Source organism: Papio anubis, chromosome 10 (genome assembly GCF_008728515.1).
Source record: "Papio anubis isolate 15944 chromosome 10, Panubis1.0, whole genome shotgun sequence".
In the NCBI taxonomy this organism is placed as follows: Eukaryota; Metazoa; Chordata; class Mammalia; order Primates; family Cercopithecidae; genus Papio; species Papio anubis.
In genome coordinates, this window is record NC_044985.1 from 66,176,595 (window position 1) to 66,191,891 (window position 15,297).

The following is a 15,297-nucleotide window of genomic DNA, read 5'->3' on the forward strand; positions in this document are numbered from 1 at the left end:
ATTATCTCTTAGGAAACAAACACAGGTTATTCATTCTTTCTTCCAACATGAAGGACCACAAAACACTTCTCAAACATACCAGATCTTTTCCTCAACTCTCTTGCCTTTAATGAGGTTAATATACAGCTTCACTTTATTTCACTTATTAAAACTGTTTTATCAGTTTCCTTAGGCAATATACTAGCAGAAAGTACTAGAATGCAAATGGAGCCCTTTCAAAATCCTTAACTGCTTGTTTACCAAAATGTTATACAATGAATTTCTCTTCATTGGTTTTTGAGATAACATAGTTTTTAACTTTGTTTTTAAGATAACAAAGTAAAAGTTTTGAGGAGGTAGGATGTTGATAGAAATTAAAACTAGGTAAACTTAAGGCTATATGAGAAAAGAACAAGTTTTTAAATTTTATCTCCAAAAGAAATTTTATACATGAGCACAAAAAGAAATATTATATTAATTTTAAAAGGGTTATTTTTATATTGCGACCAATTATCTTTTACAGGTGAAATATCACAGCAATAAACATGTATGTTCTGTATCCTCAGGTTGGTTAACTAACTATTATTAGAATTAATTATATTTTTAAAATTAAGGCTGGACGGGGTGGTTCACATTTGTAATCCTAGCACTTTGGGAGGCCGAGATGGGTGGATCACTTGAGATCAGGAGTTCAACACCAGCTTATTCAACATGACAAAACCCCGTCTCTACCAAAAATACAAAAATTAGCGGAAGAATCACTTGAACCCGGGAGGCAGAGGTTTCAGTGAGCTGAGATCCCCACTGCACTCCAACCTGGGCAATAAAGCGAGGCTCTGTCTCAAATAAATAAATAAATAAAAGTAGTGTTACCCATCTTAGCATGTTGTTTCATAATGCACACATTATTTTGATTAATAGACAGTACACTGCTTTGCTGATTAGGATATTTACTTGAGTCTCAAAATTAATTCTGATTTAATAAAGTTAATGCAGAATGCTGCAGGATAGCAAAAGTAGAATCAAAGCTTATCAGAATTAAATAACATTATTTTTCTAGTTTTCTAATTTTCAGCGATCCATTTATTTAAAAAGGAGCTTGGGCAAGTTTACCATAAAAATGAAGATACAGAACTGGAATACAGTAACATAAAAATGAAAGAATAAAAGACCAATAACAAAAGTGGCCAGGAAGCAACAATTATATATGAAGGTTCCAATTTTTAACACGGCTAAAGTTTTGTAAAAAACAACAACAACAACAACAACAAAAAACATGTCTCTGAGCTTCTGACAGCCAAAGAGGGAAATGCTATGCATTATACATGACACATTTTGCCTCATGAAAGAAGATAAAACAGTAAATCAAAAGAAAGACATTTTTTCTAATATTTAAATTCGGTTAAGAGTTTGTCACATGGGTTATGACATCAAAAACCAAAATGAACAGCGTAATTCATAAGTCAAAGGCATTCATGGATTTCCATCACTTCAAAAGAACACCAATAAAACGCCAATATATCCTATATTGAAAATCTATAGCAGTAAGTGTACTGCGGGATAATGCAAAATAACTCATATATGTAGCCTTCTGATTATCTGACTCATGTTGAGGGTAAAAGAGAAAAATGTAGGCTGGTTAGCATGTCTTGGATTATAACTTTCATTAAATCAACTAGTATTTATTGATTATAAAGCCACTATTAACTGACTATTTACTGGGAACAAGCGACTATGCCAGCTGCTTTAAACACCTGACAATTTAATTATAACAGTCCATTTCAATCAAGGCAAATAAAGAAACTGAGGCTTAGAAGGGTCAAGGAAAGTGCCTTGAGTTATGTAATTAAGTGAATGGTGAAATTGAGATGTGAATCTGGTGTGCTTGGCTTCAAGGACAATGCTTTCAACTTCTCTGCTGTCCTGCCTCCACATAAGGTAAGTGTCATGTTCTAGAAAACAGTGGGGAGGGCTGAAGGTTAACTGGCATTCATTTGAAACTGCACACAAATTTTCACATATTTAATTTCATGCCACAAAACAAGCCCTACACATTGAGAGAATTATCACAGTGACCTCCATTTTGCAGACAAGAAAAGTGAATCCAAAGATGCGTAAGATTGCATAGTTAGGGTAAACTGTTCAAAGACTCACTCAGGGTTTGAAAACTCAAAGCCCTTTTATGCTTTTGACAGAAGCTGTATGGCATAGTTCACAATCTAATCACAAAAACATCATTCAGGGGATGCATATCTCTTTCGTGGAGGACTGGAGGATATTCATTCTCTAGATTCCAGGTGTGTAGGAAGAAAAGGTGGGGTTTTATTGAGGAAGCCATGGAGCCTGACTCACACTCTTGCCATGACAAAGGACAGCTGCACGTCAACATGGAGTAGAGCTGAGAGAGTAACTGCAGGCAGAGATGAAACTCATCTCAAAAAGAAGCGACTCAAATCAGTATACAACAACGTGAAAATGATCCATTGCTAAACATTTTTGTTTCTTTCATGAGTGTTTAAGTAGAATTTTGAAAATAACAGATAACTCTAAAGATGCATTTCTTTATGTCTCGATTCTTGCTATAATCTCCAAAACACAAATGGAATTTTATAAATTTTCAACCATCTTTTTCAATACATTTATGATAAAATATCCATTAGGTATTTCTGAGTCAAATATTGAGCTGTTTATTCCTGCTACGCAGAAAAAAAAAAAAAAAAGTGCTCTCTCATTCTCTTGGATTAGCAGTGAATTCCTGGAGCACTTCATTGAGGACCATGTCCAGCCTCAGCAGGACAGGGTGCTGCGATGGATGAACAATATCTTACCTGGGCTGAGAATGCGGAAACTTCATATGGAAGCCACATATATACCACTCTTATTTCAGGGGCACTTCCATACCTACTGTATTTCCTCATGTCATTTATACCTTTCAGTTCAGACCAGACAAGGTTTTAATTGGAAAAATCACAACACAAGAGTCAAACATAGTACCTGGACTGATCATGTCTGGATATCACTGCCAATGCATTTGTCCTGCTGCCTCCAAAATTTTGTGTAATTTCTTGGCTAGCACAAACTCTTTTCTTAGTGTGTAAAAGTTAACATTTTTCTATATAACTTTTCATGCCCCAGATCCCATTTGGAGGCTAATAGAGTGAACACTTCACATCTCTCATCATGCAAGAAATGAAGGGGTCATAAATCTAGCTTATGACTTTAAAAAGGTTACTAGACCCCTTAATCTGGCCTTGGATGATTTGACTATAACAACATTCTCTTCCCAAAACTAAAATGATAATGGCACAATGTCTGAAAAATGACTCCTGTCCTGTTGTATTATTTTATATATACCATCTTGCTTCAAAACACAATAGATATGATTGATGACATTTCCTTTAAACTGAAGCTACTGAAACCATGCATATATATTACTTCCTATTAATCCTGTTTAGTTAGAAGTGAGGAAAAAGGATAAAAGCCTTATGTATCTCAAATGAAAATATATGTGAATACTAATCCTACAAATGGATGACCCTTTTAGATCATGTTTATAGAGTAGTCTATATAGAAAGTGTTAGGATTTTCTTAGACAAACTCAAATCATGAAAAGTGAACTTCTACAAAAATCAGCAATTGTAGGCATGGGAAGGATGCATAAAAGCAATATGCCTGTCATTACATTTACTCCCACTCGAAAGTTCATCTAAAAGATAGTTATGTTGACAGCTTACCACGTTGGCAATCATAACAATTCTTGGATAAATTTGGGCATTACAAGTTATGTTGAAATGTGAAAGCTCTAATTTAACCCTTCATTGACAGAGTCATTGATGTCAAACTCGCAGATATAATTTTACCCTCTTCTTCATAAAAAGGAAAAATAGGGAAGAAATGCAGGCAAGCAAGAAGGAAGGGAAGAAGAAAGACAGGCAGGAAGGAAGACAGCCAGATTTAAGACACATGATTTTGATCTAGTCCTAAATGATAAAAATGCGTTAATGTGCAGATTGTGACAACACTAAAGACTGTAAAAAAAATTAAAAGGTAAATATATGTAGCATTTCAGTCTTTATCATATTCTGCACATATTTAGTATTTGTTGAGCACATAATAAAGTATAAATCATACATAATAGAAATAGTAATTATTGTACTATATAAATACATATCTTGCATTATAATTTCTCGCTTTTATCATCAAAGGTCCTGGTAAAAGACTTAACCTGCAGAAGTCATTTGATTCTTTATGTACATAGGAAGAAAGGACTAAGTATGAATTCTGTCCTGCTGTCAGTGATAAGCTGTTGAAAATTATTCTATCATATCTGTTTCCATATGGAGAACAAAACTTCCTAAAATATCATAGTACCAATTATTTTCCTCTCTCAAATACAAAGGACTTTTTCTATTAAACATTCAGCACCATTATGCTGAAGAACAGTAATCACAAAAACAAACAAATGGACAAAAAAGCTTTCCCATCTTGATCAACAGTGTTTTCATGTATGACTGCTAAGGCAAATAAAAGTTTGTTTATGACGAGAACAAAAATTTCCTACCAAAGAGAATCCTGTATCATATTCTCTCCCAATTACAAAAATCTACTACTAACCCGTATAAGGTCAAATAACACTCATTTTATTTAACACCTAAAACACAGTGGTATCAAGTGTCAGAAACTGTACATGGTGATTAAAACCTACAGTTGGAAGCAAAAACATCATACATAAAGAACATATTTAAAGTTCAGAGAGCCCCACCTGTTAGAGATACCCACCTCCTTAAAAGGTTTTCTGAAAAATGGTCAGTTAACAGAACCAGAAATACAGTCAGCCTACTGTATCTCTGGGTTCCGCATCTGTGGATTCAACCAACTGTGGATGGAAAATATTTGGGAAAAAGTTCCACAGGGTTCCAAATAACAACATTTTAATTTGCCACCTGTGGAGTACTACACTTAATCCATGCAAATGAAGTGATGTGTAGGCATTGTATTGGATATTATGAGTAACTAGACATGATTTAAAGTATACAGGAGGATGTGTGTAGGTTATATGCAAATACTATGACACTTTATATAATGGACTTGAGCATCTTCTGAGGTCCTGAAACCAATCCCCCATGATAGTGAGGGATGACTGTACTGCCACGCATGTGCATGTACATACACAAACACTCTCCCACCTACTAAAAAGATGATTGATAGGAAGAAGAAGGAGGCTATGCTTTAGGGAGGCTGCATTCATGGAAGGGATATTTCCTCTCTTGCCTCCCTGCTGGAGTCACAACGGGTACTTTGTAGACACTTGTGGAAACCTTTACCTCCTCTGTCCTCTCTCCAGGTTCCAAGGATCTGGTGCTGGGAAGGAAGGTGGGACAAAAATAGAGAAGACTGCTCCTTCCATTCTTGCACTTCGGGTTTGCAGAGGGATGTGAAGAGTTTTACACTGGATGTAAGGTTCATACTTTAAAATAAACTGGATGAAGTTTTAAAGAAACAAAAAGAATCAAACTAATAAACAAAAGGGATTGAAAAGTTTTGAAACAAGACTGGTTTTTTTAAAGAGGGGCACTACTTTGTGTGAAAAGGAGGAGTGTAATAACATAACTAGGGACAATTGTAAAAAAGCAGTTTTATGTTAAGGCCTCAAGAAACCACTTACATATCCATTATTGTTAAAATACAATAGCATTTATCATGGTCTTCAACAAGTGTATACATGTATATGCGTACCTAACTTTTTACCTAGACTTTTCCACTAGAATATAAGCTCCATAAAAGTCAAAATGTATGTGTTTATTGCTATATTCCCAGCATGTAGTGCAGTATCTCACATGCAGTAGATACTCAGTAAATACCTGTTGAATTAACTCAGTCAATATATATCAGCCATTATTTATCAAATGTTCTACTAAGTGTCAAGTACTGCCCTAAGAGCTTGATGTATATTGTTTTATTTATTCCTTATAACAACCCCTGTTATCATCAGCCCCACTTAAAGATGAGAAAATGAAAACAGGGAAAAACTACCTTTTCTTGGTCACTCAGCTGCCAAGGGATTGAGCTGATTCAAACCCAAGTTCACCTGATTCTAAAGTCAATGCTCTTATCCAACTAGTAGATGCCTCTTATTATTAGTATGGGACTTTCTTATTCTGATTTACTCTAACTTAATAGAGCACTGGGGTCATGTGCCATCTGCTCTGCAGGGGCAAAATCTGAAAGAAAAGAGAGGAGATTGGACTATAAGGCAACATTGGTGCTTTTCTGTACCTTCCCCCACATATTCATTTTTCTTCCATTCCAGGACACCCTCAGTCACTAGCTATTTCCACAATCTGGGATTTTTGTACTGTGCTTTAAATCAGGTCCTTCCTCCACAAGAACAGAAACTTCCAACCTATAAATTCCTTCATGTTTCTCTATGATGATCAAATCAGTCATTACCATTTTGAGTTAATGGAAATTCTTTCCTTTTTCTATAGTTAGAAGGAAATATTTTCAGCATTTGGGAGGTTTTTTCATTTCAGACTTCATAGTCAAATGTTAGAGCTATCCAAAAAAATGGATTAGACTTCATCAGTATGCTAGTGAGCTCTACACGAATGGAGGTATTCAAGCACAGGTTCCATGACAGAGAGGTTCAATTAGACATTCCTATCTCAGCTACAGAACTAGAGATATATGATACCTTTACATTCTGAGATCCCCTGATTCTAACATATAGTCTCTGTCTTTTCTTTCCCTTCACTACATATTCACAAGAAAGTGAAATTTACACATTGCCACTATTTTCTTATTAACAGTCTGTATATCCTTAATTCCATGGTAAATTTAGAGTCTGATGAAATTGATTAACTAAGCACAATGACAAAATAAAATCACTCTATTAATAAATGTAGGAAGTAAAAAGTATAGATTCAAAAAAACTGAGATTTTATAAGATTTATATAACTTTTAGGTTATCACCTAGTTTTTAAACTGCTGTAAGACAAACAATTGATCAGTATTGAGAAAAATTTATAGTTCCAAAAACCTTTAACTTTATTCTTAAAGCCTAGTTAAAGTATAAGAAAAAAGTATGATTATGGAGTTTTTAAGTTACCATTTTTCATTTGTCAGAAAAAGAAAGCCCATATGTTTCATCAAAATATTTTATCAAATTCAAAATGTTAGAGACTTCCAGCCATGAAGCAGTAAAAGAATCACAAATATTCTCCACACAAAAAAATGAAAATAGCTATACAACTGGATCACATTGTCAGAACAATCATTCCAAGCTCTAGAAATCAACCACGGGCAAACAGCAAATTGAGAAGCATGCATTCACCAGAAACTACGGAATACCAGTTAACAGTGGGAGTCTGCGGAATTCTGGCCTGAAGCTACTACCCCCATCCACTGCCCTAGCTGGGTCAACATGGACATTTTACCATAGTGGGACTGGCCTTGAAACCAGCAGCTTCATTGCTGGAGGTAGCTGACTTGATTTGGAACAGAGCATGGAGCTCAGAAAGCATGTGAGATAGTGAAAGCAAATAGCAACATGACAGATGTAAATCCAACCATGTCAACTAGATGTAATTGGACTAAACACTACAATCAAAAGGCACATTATCAGACTGCATACAAAGACCAGATACAACCAAATGCTGTCTATAAGAGATACACTTTAGATACAAAGACATAAACAGGTGAAAATAAAAGGATGGAAAAAGCTAGACTGTATAACCATAAGGGAGCTGATGTGGCTGTATAAATATCATACAAAAATACTTTGAGACAATAAATGTAACGAGACAAAGAGGATCATTCATAATGGTCAGAGGGCCAATACATCAGGACAATATAGCAATTATAGCTATATACCTACACACAGAGACAGAAAATGCCCAAAGCTAAAACTGACAGAATTTAAAAGCGAAATAGGCAATTAACCAATTATAGTTGTATATTTTAATACTGTACTCTCAATATTTGATAGAAAAACTAGACAGAAAAGATACAGGGGTATAGAAGACTTGAACAACACAATCAACTAGACCTGACATTCAGAGAGTACTCCAGCCAATAACAGTGAAATACACATTATTTCCAAATGCACACATAATATATGCTAAACCAAAGAATAAATCTTGATAAATTTAAAATTATTGAAATCATTCAGGTATTGTCCACAACCACAACAATAATCAATTAGAAATTGACAACAGAAAGAAATTTAGGGACTCCACAAATATATAAAAAACAAATAACATACTCTAAATAATTCACAGATAAATGGAGCTATAATGGAAATTAGAATACATTCTGAACTTAATAAAAACACAACTCATCAATGTATGAGATATACCTAAAGCAGTGTTTTAAAGAAAATATAGCTTTCAATGTAAATATCAAAAAAAAAATTTCAAATAAATAATCCAAGCTTCTACTTTAAGGGCCTAGAAAAGAAAAGCCTAAGTAAGCAAAAGGAAGGAAAAAATAAAGATCTAGAAACCAATTACATAGATAACATAAAACAATATGTTTTAAAATCAATGAAACCAAAAGTTAGCTCATTGAAAAGATCAACAAAATCATTTTACTTTTAGCTATGTTAACCAAGAAAAGACACAATTGTCAAACTCAAGAATGAAAGGGTAAACATCACTATGAACACTTCAGAAATTAAAAGAACTATAAGAGAATATTTTGAACAACTCTATGCCAAAAAATTGGACAACTTAGATGAAATGGACAAACTCATTAAAATATCCAAATCACTACGAAAGACTCATAAACAAAAATCTGAATAGACAAATAAGTAAAAAATTGAATTAGTAATTAAAAATCTTCCCACAAAGCAAAATTCAGGTCCAGATGTCTTCCCTAGTGAACTATAAATTTTTTGAAAGGAAATAATACTAATCCTACACAACCTTTTTCATCAAGTGGAGGTGGAGGAACACTTCCCAACTCTTTGCATAAATTCAAACCCAAAGACACCACAAGAAAAGAAAATTATAAAACAATATTTTTCATCAACATATACCAAAAAATCATTAATAAAAAAGTAACAATATATAAAAATCAACTCAAGATGGATTACAGACATAAATGTAAAACCCAAAACTATAAAAACTCTGGAAGACAATGTAGGCAATACCATCCCGGATACAGGAACAGGCAAAGACTTCATGACAAAGATGCCAAAAGCAATCTCAACAGAACAAAAATTGACAAGTGGGATCTAATTAAATTGAAAAGCTTCTGCACAGCCAAAGGAACTATCGACAGAGTAAACAGACAATTTAGAAAATGGAAGAAAATATTTGCAAACTATGCATCTGACAAAGGTCTAATATCCAGCATCTATAAGGAACTTAAACTAATTTGCAAGAGAAAAACAAACAACCCCATTAAAAAGTGGGCAAAGGACATGAACAAATACTTTCCAAAAGAAGACATATATGCAGCCAACAAGCATGTGAAAAAAAAAGCTCAAAATCACTGATTATTACAGAATGCAAATCAAAACCACAATGAGATACCATCTTACACGAGTCAGAATGGACACTATTAAAATGTCAAAAAATAGCACGCTGGCGAGGTTGTGGAGAAAAGAGAATGTTTATACACTGCTTGTGGGAATGTAAATTAGTTCAACCATTGTGAAAGACAATGTGGCGATCTCTCCAAGAACTAAAAGCAGGACTACCATTCAACCCAGCAATCGCATTACTAGGTATAAACCCAGAGGAATATAAATCATTCTACTATGAAGACACTGGCATGCAAATATTCACTGTAGTACTATTCATAATAGCAAAGACATGGAATTAACCTGAATGCCCATCAATGACAGACTGGATAAAGAAAATGTGGTACATATACACCATGGCATACTATGCAGTCACAAAAAGAATGAGATCATGTCTTTTGCAGGAACATGGATGCAGCTGGAGACCATTATCCTTGGCAAACTAACACAGGAACAGAAAACCAAATATCGCATGTTCTCACTTATAAGCAGGAGCTAAATGATAAAAACTCAAGAACACAAAGACAGAAACAATAGACACTGGGATCTACCTGAGGGCAATGGGTGTGAGGAGGGGGAGGAGCAGAAAAGATAATTAATGGGTACTGGGCTTAATACCTGGGTGATGAAATAATCTGTACAACAAACCCCCGTGACACAAGTTTACCTATGTAATGAACTTTCACATGTACCCCCAAACCTAAAATAAAAGTTTTTTAAAAAAGTTGTAGTATCAAGTATAAGTTAAAGCAGTAAAATAAATACACCATTTTTTGTGAAAGATGCAGAAAACAAAATAGTAGCAAACCAAATCTAACAACATATAAAATAAATTATACAACACATCCAAGTGGGATTTATCCCAGGAATGCAAGACAAGTTTAAAATATAAAAATTAATTAATACAACACATTAATAGAATAAAGGACAAAAAAAGCATATCGTTGTCCTAATAGATGCAGAAAAACTATTTGACAAAATCTAATACATATTCATGACTTTTAAAAATTCAACAAACAAAGCATAGAAAGAAACTTCATCAACTTAAAGGGCATCTAAGAGAAACATTGAACAACCTCCACTTAAGACAGAACTAAGGCAAGGGCATCTGCCTACTTCGCTACTATTTATTATCAAACTGGAAGGTCCACCCAGTACAATTAGACAAATTAGAGCAATTACAGGCATACAAATTAGAAAGGAAGAAGTAAAACGCTCTTTATTCACAGACTACATTATCCTGTAGGTAGAAAAACCTAAAGAATCTATAAAAAGAAGACATACTAGAAACTATTAAATGAACATAGCAAGTTTGCAGAATTCATGATCAATATTAAAAAATTCAAATGTATTTCTACATAATAGCAACTAAAATTTCAAAAATGAAAGTAAGAAATTCTATTCAAAAATCATCAAAAAGTATACAATTCTTAGCAATGGATTAATAAAAGAAGTGTAAAATTTGTACACTGACAATAATAAAATATTACTGAGAGAAATTAAAGAATATGAAATTAAAGAATATGAAAGTAGATGGACATTTTATAAATATAAACATGAAGACTTAATATTGATTAACAAGAAAATTCCCAAGAATCGATCTACAGAAACGATAATATTTCTATCAAAACCCCACGAGGCTTTTTTTGTAGAAGTTAGAAATACGCTTCTAAACTTGAGAGGGAATTACAAAGGATCTAGAACAGCCAGAACTATTTTTTAAAAGAACAAAGTTGGAGGATTTACACTATGAAGTTACAAACTTACTATAAAGCTACAGTAATCAAGACAGTTGGTACTGGCATAAATTGACATACAGACAAACAGAACAGAATTGAAAGACCAGAAATAAATCCTTAGATTTTTGGTCAATTGATTTTTAACAAAGCTACCATTGGGAAATGGATGATCTTTTCAACAAATGTTTCCAGGTCAATTAGCTCTCCATATGCAAAAATATGACTTTAGGCCCTTAACCCAAACCACACACAAAGGTTAACTCAAAAAGGATTATAGACCTAGATATAATCGCTAATATTACAAAAACTTCTAGTAGAAAACAGGAGAGAATTTTTGTGACCTTGGATTAGGCAAAGGTTAAGACACTAAAAGCATAATCCATAAGAGAAAATGATAACTTTGACTTCATTAAAATTAAAAACCTTTATTCTTCAAAAGATGCCATTAAAAAAGTGAAGGACAAGCAATAAACTGAGAAAAAATATTTGTAAATCATCTATTGGACAAAGCACTTGTGACCAGAATTGATAAAGGACTCTTAAAACGCAAAACATGGATTTAATTCATCTTAAAAATTGGCAAAAGATTTGAATAAATATTCTATCAAAGAGACTGTACAAAGGACAAATAAGCACATGAAAAGATGTTCACCATCATCAGTCACTAGAGAAATGCAATTTAAAACTACAATGAAATACAGTTCCACACCCGCCAGAAAGATTCTCATTTTGTAAAACTGCCGTACCAGGTGCCAGTGAGAAAGTGAACAAGTTGGAACGCTCATACACTGCTGGGGAGACTACAAAGTTGTATGGCCACTCTGGAAGTTTAGCAGCTTATGAATGGGTTAAACCTATGCTTACTTTTGGATCTAACAATTCCATTCTTAGGAATCTACTCAAAAGAGTTAAAAACATACATTTACACAATCTTGTCAACTGGTGTTCACAGCAGCATTATTTGTAATAAACAAAACCTGTCAATCAACTGGTTATTTAATAATCAAATATGACATCTGTAAAATTAAAAACTATCTGGATATAAAAAGGAACTTCAAAGGAATGAAGTTCTGATATCCACTACAAAAACACTGAGAACTGCATATTGCCTGATAGATCATTTACCTGTGGTTGGGGTGTAGGGATGGGTAGGAGTGGGCCATGACTGCACACTGACACAAGGGAACTTTTAAGGATTGCATAACTCTAATAAGAATTGTTTGAAAATCACTGAATCATATATTAAAAAGGATAAATTTTATGATATGTAAATCATGCCTTAATAAATCTGTTTAAAACTGTCATTACTAAGCCAAAAACTTCTATTTGGAGCTGACTTCCTAAGAAAGTTTATAATGAAAGATATCCTATAGCAGAAAGACTCATGCATAATATGGTCAAAAGGGGTTCATTAAATTAATGTCAGAAAAAAACTATCAAATAATTATTCAATGCATGTGTCAAGATCTGAATATACCACTATTTGTAGTTTTCTTTTATAATAAGTAATCTTATCAGAGTGGTTTACGATATTGAACAAAAAAGGATAAGTTGAATAGAACACTTATAATTTTGGATTTACATAATGTGTGTAGTTTCACAGTTTTTACTAACTTTTTTTCTGAAAAATTATCAAAACCAGTTCCATCAGATTAATATGTTTTAATAAATCAGAAAGTTATAACTAGGGTACAATTCACAATTTGTAATCTGTCAATATTAAAATGTGATTAACCAGTTTGGTTCAGTTAAGATGACTATAGCACTCGAACATGTTTTTACTCTATGTCAAAATTTAATTTACCAAGGGCTACAGTAGATTCTTCACAACTGCAACCCTCTGAATATAGTGACTCAAGGTAAAAGCAAATAACGGATCACAAATAAACTAGATAATGATATCTAAGAGGCAATATACGAAAAAGAAAATAATATAATAAAAGTTCAGATATCCACTGTATTTGGCAAATTAGATACTCCAAAGTGTTTTGTTATGCCTTATTTCCATTTAGATATTGTACTATAGTGTTAATTCACATATTAACACTACACTATTACTAAAACAATGATAAATACATGTCTATCTACTGAAGCCTTATGCAAAATTAACAGTTTTTGAAAACTGTAAATACATGAAATGTGAAGATGAAGGAAGAATATATAAGTAATTGAAAATATTCTATTGTATTTTGTCCACCAAATTAGCAAAAATTACAAATAATATCCAATATTTGTGCGATGAAACTGGCCTTCACAGAAATTATGTAATATACAATTTGATAATATGATTCAACAATTTGATGTATAGATGTTATTCATTTGTCCATTCAACAAAAATTGGTGGATGTCAACCAGGTGTTGCAGGAATGATACAGGCCTTGGAAAGAGAGCATGATCAAAAGCAAAGTAAAGGTGCCTGCTTTTATGAAGTTTGCTTTTTAATGGGCATGGGCAATTAAGCAAATAAATAGTCTGTCAGAAGGTGAAAAGTTTATAGACAAAACTAAAATAGAATAAAAATGTGCAGACTGATATTGGGGGAGCTATTTTATAAAAGGTGGTCAAAGAGGGCTTTTCTGAGAGATGACATTTGAGTAGAGCCCTAAAGGAGGTGAGAGGGTGCACTATGAATGTATCTCAGACAAGAGTGTACCAGGAAGAGCAAAGGGCAGATTCACAAGCCCTAGGGCCTGAGCATGCCTCAAGTTTAGAAGGAGAAGCAAGAAAGCCAGTGTGGATGGAGCCAGTGTGTGAGAAAAGAAAAGAGTGGTAGGACCTGAAGTTAGAAAGATGCAAGAGAAGGGCTGAATTATAAAGAACAAGGATGTTTGATTTTACTCTGAGATAAAGAGGCAATGAAAGCTCTCGAACAGAGAAGTGACATGATCTAGCTTCCTTTTTAAAAGGATCACTGACACTGTGTGAAAAAGAGCAGAGATGGAAGAGTGGATTAGGGAGACCGTAGCAAGCCATGGCAGGTGGAAGTATTCCAGGTGAGAGATGACAGCAGTTTGGATCAGGGAGGTTGCATTGGACATGTTAAGAAGTGACTGGATTCTAGATATATTTTGAATGTAGATTCTACAAGATTTCCTGATGAATTGGATGTGGCTGTGAGTGAAAGTCTCTCAAGCTTTTAGAAGCTTCTGGTACAAGAAAATGACAGAATGGAGTTGTCATTGACCTAGAGGAGGAAGTCTACAAGAGGAGACAGTTTTCCAGAAGGACAAAAGGGGAAAATTGAGTTTGGTTTTGGAAATGTTCAGTCTGAGCAACAAGAGATGTTGGATAAACTATGGGTTTTAAAATCTGCAGAGGTCCAGGCTGCAGATATAAATGTGGCACTAATCAGTAGAGTGTGATAGATTGATAGAATATAGCACCATAACACTGGATGTTATCACATGGGGCAGAAGCACAGATAAAGACAATCTGAGAACTGAGCCCTGGGACATTCCAAAATTCAGATGTGTAAAAATAAGGGGAAATCATCAAAGAAAACTGAGAAGGAGTAGCCGATGAAATAGATGGAGAAACCAAAAGTGTTATTCTGGAAGCAGTAAAGAAAGTGTCAAAAAAACTTTAAGCTGAATGTTGCTAATGGGCCAGGAGAGATAAAGATGGGAAGCGAACATTTGATTTGGCAATATGGAGGCCATCAGTGACTTTTAACAACAGCAGTTTTGGTGTGGAAAGGGAGATATAAAAAAGTTATTAGAGTGGATTCAACATCAGATGGAAGGAGAGCAAGTAAAAACAATGAGTAGTCAACTTTTAAGGAGTTTTACTGTAAAGGAGAACTTTGACTTACATGGAGGGTGACATAGGTTAAAAGATTTTTATCTGTTTAACTTGAAAATATTATGGTACACTTATAGGCTGATCAGAATTATACGCTAGAGAGGGAAAATAATGCAAGCTAAAGCAGGCACAATTTTAAGAGTGATGTCCTTGAATGACAATATACTTTAGTATACAAGTAGGGGATAGTCTTAGACAGGAACACTGACAGTTCATTGACTGTAGCAGAAAAGAAGGCAAAGTGTAGAAAGA

At 34.0% G+C, this 15,297-nt stretch overlaps 1 protein-coding gene across 12 annotated transcripts in view; it reads right to left on the bottom strand.

Moving 5' to 3' along the window:
• The window catches only part of PDE1A (phosphodiesterase 1A), a 398,717-nt gene that overhangs the window by 343,920 nt on the left and 39,500 nt on the right, over positions 1-15,297 (bottom strand). The window lies entirely within an intron of this gene.